This window comes from Myotis yumanensis, unplaced genomic scaffold (assembly GCF_028538775.1).
Source record: "Myotis yumanensis isolate MYYU_CA2020_CCGP unplaced genomic scaffold, mMyoYum1.0.hap1 SCAF_19, whole genome shotgun sequence".
NCBI classification, from domain to species: Eukaryota; Metazoa; Chordata; class Mammalia; order Chiroptera; family Vespertilionidae; genus Myotis; species Myotis yumanensis.
The window spans coordinates 8,502,674-8,517,510 of NW_027223770.1; positions in this window are offsets into that span (position 1 = coordinate 8,502,674).

The following is a 14,837-nucleotide window of genomic DNA, read 5'->3' on the forward strand; positions in this document are numbered from 1 at the left end:
GTGCCGCCGTCGCCAGCCTCGTGGTCCTTAAGACAGGAATGAAGCGAAAAGGCTGGTGGGAACTAGGAATGAGTCTTTATTTTTATTATGACCTGAAATTTCTCTTTTTTTTTCTGGTTTTGTTTTGGGTTTCTTGCGGGGGGTGGGGTGTTGGTGTATGCATGCATGCACACTCATTTTCCTCTAACGAGTGCTGTTAGAAGCATTTAGAGTCCGGGGCTTGTTTGAGCCATGGTCCCCACTTCACAATATCTGCCAACAGTTCTGAGATGATCGGCATATTTTTCATTCATTCGGTAAATACTGAGAGCCTGGCACTGCGCTTTGCACGGGGACCCATGGCCAGGGCAGCCAGTTTTACCTCTTTGGGTCCCATGAGGAAAGAGACGATAAACCAGGAACAGATAAACACATCATTCCAGGTTGGGATGAGGACTGGAGAAGGCCACTCCCAGGAAGTGACTCTTAAGGCAAGACTCGAAGGCAGAAGAAGCCACCCGCGGGTGCCGGGCATGGGGGTGGGCGAGCAGCATCTCGGGCAGAGAGACAAGCAGGTTCAAAGGCAGCAGAAGGACACTGACCTCACGACGTAAAGGTGGCCGGGGTTCCCGGAACACGTGGGTGAAGGAAGAGGGGACTTGAGAGAGACTAGTCTCATAGAGGCTGCTGTGGAGGCCTCACCCTGCAAACGGCCAATCAGAAGACACAGGCGATGCGGCAGCCGAGTGTGGGAGGTGGGGTGAGGAGAAGATGTGGCAGATGATCCCTCACCTGTGCTCCCTTCCCATTGCCTTTCCTGCCTCCCTGGCAGCTAGAGGTGCCTGAGTCTGTTAGCCAATCAGACCACAGCAACTATCTGCTAGCAGCTTCCAGGAGTGTTTGTTTTCCTGATTAAAAAAAAAAAATAGCAAAACTGCAGGCCGTCTTCCTCCTTTCATTTTGCCTTTAACTGGGATGTGATGGCTGGAGCTGTGGCAGCCATTTTGCAGCCTTGAGGGGAAAACTAAGAGAATCGCAAACACAGGAGCCACTTACCACTAGCTGCCTATCTCCAGCCTTTTCATTATATGAAAAGAATGGGCCCCATTCGTTTGAGACACAGCTAGTCGGTTTTACTGTTATTTGTCAAAAGCATTCCTGGCCTGGTACTTGGAGTAAGGGATTGGGGCTGGGGAGAGGCGAATAACAAGGTAAATGAGTCTGAGGTCAAAAGCAGCAGCCTTTGGTTCTAAAGTGGGGCGCCAGGAGTAGACGAGCCATCTTTGATGGTAAAATGAACCTGTTTTAATTTCTCTACTTCCAGTTCCATGTGTATTAGGAAGGGCAGAGGGGAAATGAGTCAAGACAGACTGGGGTCCTGATTTTACCTGCGATCCCGACCTCACCCCAAAGCAAGTTGGGTAAACAGACATCGCCATTGGAGGAAGGCATCTTCTGGGTATAGTCACGTGTCCGTTGAACCTAGATGGGGAAAGGGCCAAGGTGAAGGAGAAACGAGCGAGGAGTTTTTGCTGCCAGGGCTCCGAAGAGGCCCTCGCACTATCCCTGGCTTCCCAGAGTCTAAGGCACGTTGTGACAACAAATGTGTGTAATAGGAAAGAAAAATTATCAGAATGGGCAAATTATTTACACAACGATAGAAGGAGAAAAAAGAACATTTATTCAGCGTTGCGTGTGCTCTCAGGAGGCCCACATCAATTCTTGTCAAGCGAAGGTGTGCATGAAATAGAAATCGTGCAATAGCCACCAACCTGGAGTTGAGGCTTCACAGATGCGCCAGGTGGAAGGCACGCGTCACAGGGACGGGATGGGCGTGTGGGTCCGGTTCCCAGAATCCAGCAGCAGGCCGGTCCCGGTCCTGCCCCGTAGTCTGGTCCCCGCTGAGGGCAAGCTTCCCGGAGGAGGGCCTTGAGGAGCCGCCATGGGGCTGAGAGAAACTATCACCCGCCCCAGTCCAGGACACCAGTGCAATCGCTGTCTGCCTGAGCCAGTGGCATGTTGACATTCAATCAACAAACACTTGTTGAAGACCTGCTGTGTACATACTGTCCTGGGTGTTGGAGTCATCTAAGACCAAAGGGTTATTAACATAAAAGATGGATGTCAAGGAAGCTGCTGGACCGTAGAATCAAGAACATTCTAGCCCGGCCTGTGTGGCTCAGTGGTGGGGTGTCAGCCTAGGAACCAAAAGTCACAGTTTGATGCCCCATCAGGGCACATGCTGGGTTGTGGGCTCTATCCCCAGTAGAGGGTGTGCAGAAGGCAACTGATCAATGATGTTTCGCTCCCATGGATGGTTCTATCTATCCCTCTCCCTCTCTCTCTAAAACCAATAAAAACATATTTTTTAAAGAAAAGGAATATCTAGGGTCCTCATAGGTTTAGAAAAAAAAAAAAGGACATTCTAACTGCCACGTTCTCTGCTGGGAAGAACTGTCAGCCGTCTCAAGCAGGGCACGGTCAGTCTATGCCTAGAAAGCGCCAGATGTGGCATAAATGCTAGAGGTCTAACTGCTGTCAGCATCCGCCTCATCTGGACCACTTCAGGAGAGAGCAGTTGCAGGAAGGACCCGAGGCTTTGCCCTCTGCCCTGGAGGTCATTGAAAATCAGTGACCCCCAGGGCAGAAGGTAGGAGATGCTCAGAAACCCCGCGTGACTGGGGCGCGGCTCTGCGTTATGCCCTGGTCTGCAGCAAGTCGGCCCTTTCACCAGCTTCTGGGAGGCGGCCGCATAGCTTTCTAACTGCCTTTTTCTAACTCAAAGCATCGGTGTTGACACATTCACCATGGAAAGTTGGGTTTGGGGCATAAGGTGAAAGTTGAAAGGAATAAAATGTAATTAAGAATAGAGACAGCGAAAGGTCGGTATGTGTCCCGGCTGGTGTGGCTCAGTTGGTTGGGCCAGTTTGAGTCCCAGTCGGGGCACATGCCTGGGTTTCGGCCTCAATCCCAGGTAGAGGGTATGCAGGAGGCAGCTGGTCAATGTTCTCTCACATCAGTGTTTCTTTCGCTCCCTCTGTCTTCCTCTCTCTAAAAATCAATAAAAGATCTTAACAGGAAGAGGGTCTTTATAAGAATGTTCACAGCAGCTTCGTTTGCAGTGGCTAAAGAAGCAACCCCCGTGTCTGTCGGCAGTAGACTGGGTCGGTGATGGGGGTCGTGCTGGGGAAGAACTCGGGGAGGCCTGTGTGTGGGTGTGTGATGCGTGTGGGCGTGGACATTTTTAAAAATCACGATGTTTACCTGGAAACGTCTGGAAAAATCGACATCAAACCATTAACTGTGGTTACATAGATGGTTAAGGACACAGATGGACCTTCATTTGCTAGACCTTTACTTGCAATGTTTGAAATTTTAAATCAGACAAATAAAGCAGATTTTTTTCTTTAAGTTAGTAATGCTTATCTTGCCTATCTCTGGAGCAGACCCTGTGTATGTAGCTGGGTGTGTGTGTGTGTGTGTGTGTGTGTGTGTGTGTGTGGAGGCGGGTAGAGAACGTTCCGGAAAGCCACAAGCTGGGTGGATGGTTGCCTGGGTCCTGGGCACCATGAGGCTGGATTGCCAAGCGATGCCGCTGCCCTCAAAGGTGACCCACGGCCGTGCTGTGGTCCCTGAGGTCCTGCAGGGGTGCACCCACGTGGGAAAATCTGCAGGTGCCTCAAGCCACTGGAACCTCCTGGGGCCCTGGGCCTGGCCCTGGGGGTGCCCACAGACACCCCGCAGGTGTGAATGCCGCCCCCGCCAAGTCCCCGCAGTTCACAAGACAGGAGATTCTCATTTTCACCCAGCAGACAGCCTGTCAGAGAGCGAGGAGCCTCCTTCTATTTTTTTTCTGAATGATAATTTCTCCCCCCTTTTTTTGTAGCTAAAAATCACCCAGGCTTGTCCAGACGAGAGGGCAGAAAATTATGCGGTGAAAGAGAAGGGAAGATAATTTCTCTGGGTCACAGACATTCTCGCTTGTCATCCGTCTGCAGGAGACGTGGAGAGGGAGGGAGAGCCTGCTGAGATGCGAGGCCCCGAATGAAAATGAAGGCTGGCCCAAATCCATCACTGTCCTCCTCGCTCTCCCCGGGGGGTGGGGGGGGCAGCCCCGCAGGGAGACAGGGGGGCTTTGGGCTCTGATCAGGGGCCGGGAAAAGAGGGAAGACTGCAGAGGGTGGGAGGGAGACTGGCCCTGCTGTCACAGCTGGACCGGCCCACTTCCTGCCTCGGGCCTCAGTTTCCCCATTGAGAAAACACGGCTGCGAACTCCCTCCTCTGCTCCCCGCCTGCACCCCTCCCACACACGGGAGATGCCAGATGGGAACGTTCTGGAGAATCTGGACCGTGAAGCACAGGTACGGGAGGGGAGGCGCCGTGCCCAGCAAGGGCAGACGCAGCCTGCAGGCACGTCCTGAGAGCCCCATCGTGGGAACTCCTGTGGCTACAGGCTGCGAGGTGGGCTCTGATGGCCTCGTCTGGAAGCCGGGAGCCGATGGAAGAGGCCAGACCTTACAGACCCTGGGAGGAACTCCAGGAATGTGTGGCTAACAGCTAGGATCTGCCTGCCCCACAAGCAGGTCCTCTCGTTGTCCAAGGAGGAAGAGTGTGGACATACACACAGAGGGTGGGGCGACCCTCAGGTGCTTCAGAGGCCTCCTGTGCCTTTAAAAAACATCAAAATCCCCTACTCTGGCTTCTCTTTACTCCCATGTACCAGGATGGGCTGTATCTGTTCATTCATTCATTCATTCATTTAACAATTGCTGATAGAGGACCTACCATGTGCCAGATTGAATGGTTGGGGGGACCAAAAAGCTGGAGTAAGCAAGATTCTTACAAGGAAATGAAGGCAAACATGGTTGGAGCAAAGTGAGTGAGGGCAGGGGGTGGTTCAGTTTCATACCAAAGGCACAGGGAAGCTGTATCAGTCAGCTCTGGCTAACATAAGGCTGCAGAACAAATCGCCCCGGTCACTTAAAACAATAAGCATTTTTTATTGCTGCAGGAGTCTACCAGTCAAGGCCTGGCTTTGGCTGGGCTCTCCAGTGCATCTGTGGTCAGCTGTCTGTCAGGTAGGTGGCTCTGCTGACCGAGGCTGGCCGCTCTGCCAGGCTTGAGGTCAGCCAGCCGGCAGTTGCTGCAGAATGGCCTCTGCCAGGAGGACTGGGCTCTCCTCCACGCACTCACTCTCCTCCAGCAGGCCGCCCGGCTCATTCCCCAGGTGCAGGCAGGGAGGCTGCAGGACAGAGGGAAGGCTGCAGGACAGAGGGGAGGCTGCAGGACAGAGAGCAGAGGCTGCGGGACAGAGAATGGAGGCTGCAGGACAGAGGGGAGGCTGCAGGACAGAGAGCAGAGGCTGCGGGACAGAGTGGAGGCTGCGGGACAGAGAGCAGAGGCTGCAGGACAGAGAATGGAGGCTGCAGGACAGAGGGGAGGCTGCAGGACAGAGAATGGAGGCTGCAGGACAGAGAGCGGAGGCTGCAGGACAGAGGGGAGGCTGCAGGACAGAGAGCAGAGGCTGAGGGGCAGAGGGGAGGCTGCAGGACAGAGGGGAGGCTGCAGGACAGAGAGCAGAGGCTGCGGGGTACAGGGGAGGCTGCAGGACAGAGGGGAGGCTGCGGGACAGAGAGCAGAGGCTGCAGGACAGAGTGGAAGCCAAACCAACCTTGGAAGCCAGTTTGGTCCACCATTTATCTACCCCTACAATATAGCACAGTGCTGGGCGCAGGTGAGGGGCTCCGTCAGTGTTTGGGGGATGGGGTACAGGTGGAGGGAGGACGGATGGATGTTCTTGGCTTCGATGGAGCCCGAATTGATGACAAGGGGTTAAATCCCTCGGCCCGGCCGATGGGGAGCCCCAGTGCCCCTTCCCCGGAGCTGCAAGGAGCAGAGAAGACAGCATCTTCCGCCCAAAGTTTAATTAAGTGATCAGCCTCCACAGGCTAATCCTGTTACCGCTGCCCGAGCTGACCGCAGGGGCGGGTGAAATGTCAGCTGTCGGGAGGGCCTGGTGGGGCGCTGAAAGCCCCTGGAATTTGGGGACAGGCAGGGGGCGGAGAGGAAGCCAGAGTCCCCATGGGGGCAGGACGTCTGCTCTGCAGACAGAACACAAAGGGGAAGCTCTCTCTAAATCCCAGCTCAGGAGGAGGTGAGGAGGAGGAGGAGGAGGGAGTCTGCTAAACTTCTGGCTCAGATGAACTCTGCTGTGTTGCCTGTGGCTGCTGCCCATCTTGGAGGTCACATTCCAGAGGAGAACCCCCTGGTCCCACATTCCCTCCTCTTCTGAAGCAGCGGACGCTCCATCATCCAGACCAGCTGGGCTTGGATTGTCTATCAACCATTTCCTGTGTGGCCTGGGGCAGGTTACTTAACCTCTCTGAGCCTCCATTTCCTCATCTGTACCCAGCGAATGCTGTTCCAGCGGCTCCTCTCCTCTGGTGATTACATTATTCTCAATGAATGCAGGATTGTCTTTTGTCTCCCCTAACCACGTGTCTGAGAGCAGGCTGTGTCTTCAACATAAGGCCACCTCCTGCCATTCCAGGGGCACCTACCACCTGGTCACCTGAGACCAGCGCCCCCTGAAGGTGCGGAGGTCAGGCAGGCAAAGTGACCTTGCAGGCAGTTTTGCTCATTGCCAAGTCCCAGCCCTGAACCCGGTGCCTGGCAGGTGTTGCTTCCATGTTCTACATGTGACTCCATCCCATTCATTCATGAAGAAATGTTTGCTGATGCCATGTCAGGGTTGTGTTAATATGTACAATGGGCATGGGGTGGGGCCGGCCATCGGACAAGACGATTCTTGCTCTAACACGCAATGGTCTGGGGGAGACTGAGGATCCCCCTTTTTGCTGAAAGTGATTCCCTTAGCTGGCACCTGCTCGTCCTCCTAAGGGCAGGTCTTGGCAGTCCCCCGCCATGAGGACCTCAGGACCCTGCTGAGGTGGGAGAGAGGAGCAAAGCCCCAGGATGTGGGGGAGGCGGACATGGCGCCCGGGGCCGTGGCGACATGCACAAGAGCCACAGGCTGACCCCGAGGTCACCTTTATACCCAGCCTAGGAGGCAGGTACTACCGTTACCCCATTGTACAGACGAGGAAACTGAGGCCAAAATGGTGCCCAAAGTCACACGATGGTATGTAGGGAGCTGGGCCACCAACCAGAGTCCAACGTCTTAATGGCCCGAGCTTTTAACCTCTTTGCTGTAAGGCTTCCTGCCTCCGTTTCCCCACCTGTCAAGTGGGGCTCTCAGTACCCTCCCTGCGGACTGGCTAGGGGGTCGAGAGGAGTGTGGGGCCCCAGAGTCCTGCTCTGGGTGCTGAGGGCCGTCGGGGAGGCTGAGGCAGTGGCCCAAAGCGGTCGGGCTCCGGCCCTGACACCAGACTTCACGGGGCAGGAGCAGGGGGTGGGGGGTGGGGGGGCACTTACCTCTCAGAACCTCTGTTTTCTCACCTGCAAAATGGGGTGATTCGTGGTGCCTACTCCCAGGGGGGCGGGGGACCACGGGGCTGTGTGTGTGCCCGAGCGGAAAGTGGGTAAGGGAGGCGCCCCAGCTTGTGGTGGCGCTCGGGCCTGAGTCCCGGGATCGCTGGCCGGGGCTGGAGAAGAGGCGCGTGTGCCTTTGCCACGGCAGCGCCCAGAACTCCATAAAACCCGCACGCTAGTTCCGCCGGACTCCGGAGTGAACAGAGGTAATTAGCACACTTCCCACAGAGAGTAAAACCCAAAGGTCAGACGACGCCGGGCCATTAACGCCGGCGCGGCCTCGGCTCCCGCCCTGCCGCCGGCCGGGTCTCCCTCGCCCGTGACCTTCTCCCAGGCGGCTGGCAGCATGGCGGGCAGCGCCCAGGCCCGGGGACTGGACTGGGGGACCCGAGGTGAGCTTCCCGTTCTGCTCGGCTCTGGTACCAAAAGAGCCTCATCTTTTTCACCTGTTCAGTGGGCTTTCCTGTCTCCTAGGATTGTAGGGAGAATGAGTTCGTTCGTGGATCTGGAATGCGAGGCGCATGGTAGCCACTCTCTGTGAAGTAGGCAAATTCCACAAGGGCCAATAGTGCCCAACACACACTAGGTAGAGGAGATACGCTGGTACCCCACCCCCATCCTCTTACCCACTGCCCCCGCCCCCCACTATTGGCTAAGGCTCCCAGCACCTCCCTTCTCCACCTGCATGCCCTCTGCCAACGGGAGCTGCCACTGAGGGTGGGGGTTGCCACGCCGCCCCGGGGGCCGCCCACAGCCAATGCCTGGTGGATGCGGGGATGCGAAGGCCAGCCTCTTGCTTCAGGAGTTGGAACGGCTGTGGCACCCTCTCTCTTCGCTTCCCCCTCCACTACCGTGGAGATGGGCAGCCCTGCCTCCCAGCTCTGCGAGGAGGCGGATTGGCTGGGTCCACGTCCCTGCCCTCCATTTGGGGTGTAGGACCTGGGCCGCCGACTTAACCATTTTGTGCCTCAGTTTCCTTGGCTGTCAGAGGAGGTGGCGACAGAAGCTGATTCATAGGGAGGTTGGGAGGACGACACAGTTTAATGAGTGAAGCGCCGGGAGCCGCGCCTGGCTTTCCCAGCCACGCCGTGTGTGGCCCCTGCTGCTCTCCTCTCCTTCCATGTTCAGATTATTCATGGGAATATTATTATAATGAACGAGCCGTCGCGTCCAGCACCCCACACAGTGCCTGCGGGGCCCGCCGTCCTTCTCCTTCTGCCGATGCGCGTCCCAGCCTGTCCACCGGCTGACCCACCCCAATTAGGTGACGCCCATGTTAATATTGACACACAAAGGCGCCAGCTGGTGACCTCTGAACTCGCCTCACTTGGGATCACAGGCTGATTTCGGCCGCGGCCCTCAGCCCCGAGAGCAGGACTCCTAATCTTCTTTGACATCGAATGGAGCTGGCCTCACCCCGACCTTTGCTCCCGGCCTCCCTGATCCCGGTGATGCCGGGCCTGACGGGGAGTCGCCTGCCCATGATGGGCGCGGCCTGGACCTCGGCGGCAGGCGGCCTGGGCCACCGCTTGCTGCTTGGAGAATGGAGAACCTTTGGGTCAAGAAGCTCCGCTGGATTCCGGGTGGAACAGATCCCCAGGGGCAGGTTTCATGCCGGGAAGCCCAGCTGAGACTGCGGGGGTGAAATTGCAGGGCTCACTCACCCAGGGGTCTTGGGAGGGGGTTGCCTAGGAAGGGGGTCGCTTCCCAAGTGTCCTCACCACGGGGTTTTGTCTCATTGCTCCGGGCTCACAGCGAGGGGTCCAGGCGCATCGCCATTGCCCTGTCCCTGCTGTGGGTGAGTGACCGGAGCTTGGTGACCCGCTTTAGAAATGGCCTGTGCCTCTGCCCTGAGTCTCCACCCCAAACCAGTGCCAGCCTGAGCCCCTGACCTCCAACACTGAGCCCAGGAAGGAGACCCAGAACCTGGTGCTGCCCGAGGAGTTGCCATGGCAGCAGGCAGCTGGCCCAGCAGGATGGGAAGTTTTGTTGAGCCTCCCCAGCTCGCTGGCTGCCCCGAAGAGGGGCGCACGGACCTGCCACTGTCCGTGGAGCTGGCACTGGGGGCCTGGCTTTGGACGTCCCACCACAGGAGAGGTTTGCCCGTGGGTGTGACCACTGAAGAGACGCAGCTCGCTGGCCCCTTCCAGCTCTCTCTCGGGGAGCTCACCATCAGCACCAACGCAGACGTGCCCATTGCGTGGGCTGCATGGGACTTAAGACACGACAGTGGCGACAGAGCCCTGGGTTCAAATCCCGGCTCTGCTTGCTCCTGGGCTGGGCAACCCCAGGCTGATGACTGGGCCTCTCCAGGCCCCTCACCCAGGAAGTGGGGGGACCAGCAGGGCTCGGAGGTCAGGCGGGCTCGCCCTCCGGCACGGGGAAAGCGCTTGATAAATATCAGATCTACAACGAATAGGATGGGGTTTCTTACTTGGGAAAAGTGTTGAAAGTTAAAAGCCACGAGTGTGGAGGCCGGAGACAGACCTCGGTGACCGGCGGTGGCCTCTCCTTCCAGCCCCGGAAGCGGAGAACTCAGGCTCCCCCAGCAGAGCCTGCCTCCCGAGCCACCAAGGCTGTGGGGCTGTGGGGGGCTGGGCAGGACCGGCTCGTGTGCTGCAGGGCCTGGTGCAAGAGGAAAACGTGGGCACCCTGTTCCAAGTGATGAGGGCTTTCAGGTGACAACAGAGCCTTGAACCAAGCACCCACCCTTCTCAGCACAGGCCCCGCGGCGGCTCGGGCTCTCCCGTGAGGCCGGCCCTCGGCTGCCTCTGTGAGCCTCTCGGTGGGCACCAGCCTCCAGCCACAATCCTGGCAACACTAGGAAGGGAACTAACCAACGGACCGAAATGGCCTGAATCTGCACGCCGCCTTGTAGAGGGTAATGATATCAGCCCATATGACAGGTGAGAACACTGAGGCACAGAGGGACAGACGACCAGCTGGGCCACCAGAGGACATGCAGGGCGTGGCTGAGACCTAGGTCCTTGGGAACCTACACCCCAAGATCTGGAGGCATCTCACCCCACGAACCCTTTCCTTCTGAAAGATGAATGCACGTTCCCCTCCACCCCCGATCCAGCGGCCTCTGATGTATGTGGTTTAACCCGAATACAGGAGGCCACGCAACTGGAGTTTTAATCCCAGCCCCCGTGGCACCTCCTTCCCACAGCACCCGTTCCTCCCCCTGGGGGTCCCTCCCTCCAGCGGGAGGGGGTCTGGCCGCCCCCAGCGCTCCTCCGGCGGGCGGGGCCGAGAGTCAGCCAGGGAAGCGAGCCTGGAGAGAGAGCGAAAGGACATGTCAAATCAATCATATTTAAACAAAAGCCTCTCCCGCCCAAGGGCCCTTTTAAAAGCTGCTTATTTAATTAAAAGTCCCATTTTCCATATTTATGGCCCTTATTCAGTTAAATATTAACCGCTGGGGCCAGGGCTGGTGTGTGCTTTTCGAACGGTGTGTGGGGAGGTTCATTACCGAGGACGGATTTATCCGATGGTGACGCGGGCGGAGGATCAATGTGCCTCGCCTTGGACAAACACCTCCCGCAGCCCTCCTCCCTCCTCCCTGCTCCCCTCCTCCCCTCCTCCCCTCCTCCCCACTGGCCTCCTGCATCCTCTCCATCTCTCTCGCTTCCACGTTGTCTCTGCCCAGAGACGGTGAGACAGCCAGACCCCCAGAGAGGCAGCGAGACCCCCAGAGAGGCAGCCAGACAATGCATCCTCTTTCTCTGTGTCTAGCTGCCTCGGTCAGGACCAGGAGCTTACTTCTGGGGCCCCAATGAAAAATGAAAATGGGGGCCCCTTGTCCAAAAATGAACACTTTCAAGGTGGCTCTATGGCTGCACGGGTGGCACATCCCGGCCTGTCACCATCTCTCTTGAGATGCGTGTGCTGGGTCCAGAGAGGCAGAGGGGCCCACGCCAACCCCACTCGCTGCTCTTCCTGGCCCCACGTCACTGGGAGACTGGGAAAAAGAGAAAAGGCCCTGCCGGTTGCTCAGTGGTTAGAGCATCAGCCCTTGCACCAAAGGGTCTCAGGTTCGATTCCCGGTCAAGGGCATGTACCTGGGTTACAGGTTCAATCCCCGGCCTTGGTTAAAGCACGTGCAGAAGGCAACCAATAATGTGTCTCTCACATAGATGTGTGTGTGTGAGTCTCTCTCTCCCCCGCCTCCCTCCCTTCCACTCTCTCTAAAAAGCAATGGGAAAAATATCCTCGGTGAGGATTAACCAAAAAAAGAAGAAAGAAAAACAGAAAAGGGGGGAGCCTGGCATCTCTTAAGGGTTTGATCCCCCAAAAGCTCAGGGGCAGGGGCTCCCAGTTTCTGGAATTGCTCGGGGATGATGGTCCCTGAGCAGGAATTAAAAAGGAGGGAACGGGCCGGTCAGGAAGGCGTCTGGGCCTGAGCAGGGGCTCACGTCTGGTCGTGACCCACAGCGGAATCTCACCAGTGTTCCCTCGGGCCAGACACCACTCGGCGCTGTCTGAGTATCAACTCCTGTATTCCTCACGTCCACCCCATAAGGTACGGACCTTTCTGATCCCCACTTTACAGATGGGGAAACTGAGGCTCCGGGAGGTTAGGTACCGAGCCCAAGGTGACACAGCCAGTGAGGGGCAGAGCTGGGATCTGCCCTGGTCCTCTGGCTCCTAACCATACCGTAGAAATGGCCAGAGTCGCTGAGAGAGACTGAGGGCCGCTGTCCTTTACACGCTGGTGACCTCACGCAAGCTCCCGACCTCCCTGCGCCTCGGCTTTTCCATCTGGGAAACAACGGAGGGAGAGTCTTGGGGCCATTTCTAATCTAGGGTTTGGCTGCTTCACCCGGGTCCTCTACCCCACGCCGCTGCCCCGGCCGCTGCCCTTGGCAGACACCCTCAGCGGGCCTGGGACCCACTGCTCTCTCTTCGCCTCTTCTGAGCCCTGCCTGTGCCCACGCATGCGTCCTGGTGGCCTTTGTCTGGTCTGCTCCCGATCTGCCCCATGATGTGACCCTCGAGATGTCAAGGGCAAAGCCAGACGCCTCCATCCTGGTCTGTTCAGTGCTCAAAGGGGCGGGGCTTGCTCTGCCCCCACCACAGGAAGCAGTCTGGTCAATGGAAAAGGTACGCATTAGGGCCACAGGTCCTAGGTTCGAATCCCACTTCTGCACTTACTGGCTCCGCAAACTTAGGCTGCTTCACATGACCTCTCTGAGCCTCAGTTTCCCCATCTGCAAAATGGGGACACAATTCTCGTAAAGAGCTTAGCAATGCCCACACCCAGGGACCTGTCTGCCAGCCCTGCAGGACCCGAAGGGACGGCCGGAAATGTGGCTGGTCTTGGCCCCTCCGAAGTGACAGCTCCGAAGGGCGTATTGCTCAGTTCCCGTCCACTTTGTGACCTGGGAGGGGAAGACTTGGGCTCCATTCCACCTCCGGCTCTTCTGTGACCTCAGTCCTTGTGCACCACTGCTCCTCCTGGGCCTCAGTTTCCCCATGTCTGGAACAAGGAGGTGGCTGGGTTTAGAAAACCTCTCGGGACCATTTTCAGGGTTAATGCATCTCGGCAGTGGAAGCGGTGAAGAATCTGAGCTGAGTGTGAAAATCTTGTGAAATGTGCCCATTTCTGTTCAGGAAGGACCGTGTGGTGCAGCTGCCTGTCAGCTGTCAAAAGCCAGGCTGGGGAAGGCATCTTCTACATCACACACATGCGTGCAAACAGACATGCGTGCACATACAACGTGCACAAGAACACACTCCTGTATGCACACACAGCACATACATAAATGCACACCTGCATACGTGCACATATATGCATGCAGGCACATGCAACATGCACATGACCACACGCCTGCAAGCACACGCATGCAGACACACATGTAAACATACCTGCATGCACATTCGTGCATGCACACACCACAGCACACCTTTTGCCTCGTGTTCTAACCTCCATTTGGATCCTGTTAGGAACTCGGTTTCTGCCACCACCTCCCCCTCCCCCAAGAGGAAAAAATATTCTGAAAAGCCAGATTAGAACTTCACACACACATCACCGGGAAAAATCTATGTCTCATTTTCATATCTAGCAAAATAAAATGACACAGAACACTCCAGCAAACCCCCAGAGGGGGAGCGTGTCTGCGGGAGAGAGGGGTGGGGGAGACACCTTTCCCAAAGTGGGGAGGCCCTGGGGCAGCACGGGAGGGGGCAGACCTGCGGAGAGGCTGGGGATGAAAGTGATCAGGTCACGTTCTCCTGGGGTGGGAGGAAGGCGGGGGTCCTGGGGGCTGCATGGAGGGTGGGGAGGCAGTGAGAAAGGGAGAGAGAGGAGGAATAAAATCTTGGGGATGGTGGTGTGAGGGAGAGAGAGAGAGAGAGAGAGAGAGAGAGAGAGAGAGACACTAGGTTATCAGAGAAGTGTGAAGACAATAATACAATCTGACATTTCTGAAACAAGACCCCCCGGTTGCCATGGCAACGCCTCATGTGGGAGCAGCTCCCAGGAGACGGTTCCGAGATGTACTATAAATGATGTTTGATTAGAATTTAAATCATTTAGGCAGAGAGAAGATAGGCCTTTTGTCAGCAAGGGGACCTGGGGGTGGGCAGGGAGGGGGCCGAGGGGGGTCGTGGGGGAGGGGGGCGCAGACAGCGACCTGGACTCAGCTCCGTCAGGCTGGGCGTGGGGAGCGGGATCGGAGGTCAGGCCGGGGGTTGATTACTTTTGCCCTCGGCTTCATTCCCGTTTACAGTAACCTTTCCACGGTGGCCAGAGGGACTCGGAGGGCAGGAGGGGCCAGGCCTGGGGGGACAGGGGCGTGGGAGGGAGTAAGAGTGGCAGAGACAGGGAGAGGTGGAGAGACATATGGAAAAAGCAGAGAGATACAGATGGGGAGACAGACAGACAGACAGAGGGGCAGAGCTTATGAGAGACAGAAAGAATATAGACCAAGACATAGACTGAGAGACAGGGAAAGGAGGTACGGGGAGAGGAGAAAAGACTGTAGGGAGAGAAACAAAGAGAGACAGAGACCAAGAAATAGGGGGGAAGAGACACAGGGTGAGACAGAGGAGTGACAGCTAGAGCACTTGATGCCGAAAGACAGAAAGACAAACAGCCAGAGAGACAGAGGCAGACCAGAGAGCAGGAGAGAAAAGGGGACTCGTGGACCCACACAGGTGGAATCCCGCCCCCGAGCACCGTGGCAGGCATGTGGGAGCCTGTGGTGAGCCCTGCACTTAGAAAGCAATACCTCCACCTTCACCTCCCACTCTGGTTCCCCTGCCCCCGGGAACCCCCAGGAAGCCCCGGGCATGGGGATTTCCAACTACATGGGTAGCACCATCTGGAGCACTGTGTTGAGAAAGGTGCTGTGAGCATGTCT